Here is a 1,616-nt window from a genome sequence, read left to right on the forward strand (position 1 = left end):
TATATATATATATATATATATATATATATATAAAGAAGCAACTGTATAATTTGTTTCGGTATATATATACAAAAGAATCAATTGTATAATCTGGGTTTATATAAAGCGAGAAGAGAGAAAGACAAAAAAATTGGGCAGGAAAAGATTGTAATTGTATAATCACAAATGTATAGGACGATAATATATGCATTTGTATTTGTATATATACAATTTTCTCTCGCTTTATATGAACACAAACACAATGTATACAATTGTGTTTGTATAAAGTGAGAGAGGCGAGTGAGAGTGGCGAGCGAGATCCCAGAGGAAACGAAAACATATGTATATATACAATTTTCTCTCGCTTTATACAAACATAATACATTTTGAACATTTGTCTTTGTATAAAAGCGAGTGAGGCGAGGGAGAGGGAGACTGCCCAACGAGAACGAGAGTGGTTATGAGCGAGATTACCAGGGAGAGAGGCGAAATAGCAACAGTTTGCTATGGGGTACAATTAAATCAAACTATGGTTATAACATTTAATTTGAATTAATAGTTTGCTATTATATACAATTTTCTTTAATATTTACCTCCCTAATAAATCGACTGTTATAAATGAAATTTGCTATAGTGTCAATCTTTTGGACTTCAATTGTTAAACTTAATCTTAGTTTTAAAAAAATATGAAAATTAAATAAATACACAACTAAAGATATCATAATCTTTAAAATTTGCTATCATAAATAAAATTACAAAAATCCCCTCTTGTATACATCCTTATTTCCTCTCGAATACATTATACATCCAACCTCTCTCAGATTTATCCCTGCCATTGAATACATCCATCCTCTCGCAACTATATCCCTTCCATTAAGTAATGTATCATTTGTAATATATCGGACAATCAAGGAATATATCTGAGACAAATGAAAAATTCAAAATTTTTTGTAATTGAGAAAATTTCTAAAATATGATGTAATTAACTCCAAATTTATGAGTTTTTTGTACTTCTATGAAAAAAATATCAATAAATATTAGGGTTTTACATAGGTATCATTTGTCAAAATCCCTTCGTTAGTTGGGGCAATAGTGGCTATTGGGTTGGGGTATTTTCAAGGATGCCCCTATTTTCCGTGGTCTTTAGTTTTTTTTTCCCTTAGATTTGTGATCTTTAATTTAATCTAAGTAACAAATATGGATAAAAGGAAGGGAAAATTACGTGGTTAGACAAATTTTTACTATTTAATTATTCATCATGGTTATAGTTTGTTATAATTATCACTCACAACTAATATTATACATTAATTACGTGGGATGACTTCGAGTTTGTATAATTAGCCACGTTTTCATATGTATAATTCGCTAGAATATACAAATACATATGTATAATATACAATTATCTAACCAATATACATATACAATGCACTCTCTCCCGCTTTTTGCCCTCTCTCGCTCGTCTCTCCCCTCTCTCTCCCAATCTCGCTTGCCATATATACAATTGCATATGTATAATATACAATAATCTAATCGATATACATATACGATTCACCTCTCTCCCACTCTTTGCCCTCTCTCCCACTCTTTGCCGTCTCTCCTCCCTCTCCCAATCTCGCTTGCCTCTCTCCTCCCTCTCC

Source organism: Solanum pennellii, chromosome 10 (assembly GCF_001406875.1).
Source record: "Solanum pennellii chromosome 10, SPENNV200".
Classification (NCBI taxonomy): domain Eukaryota; kingdom Viridiplantae; phylum Streptophyta; class Magnoliopsida; order Solanales; family Solanaceae; genus Solanum; species Solanum pennellii.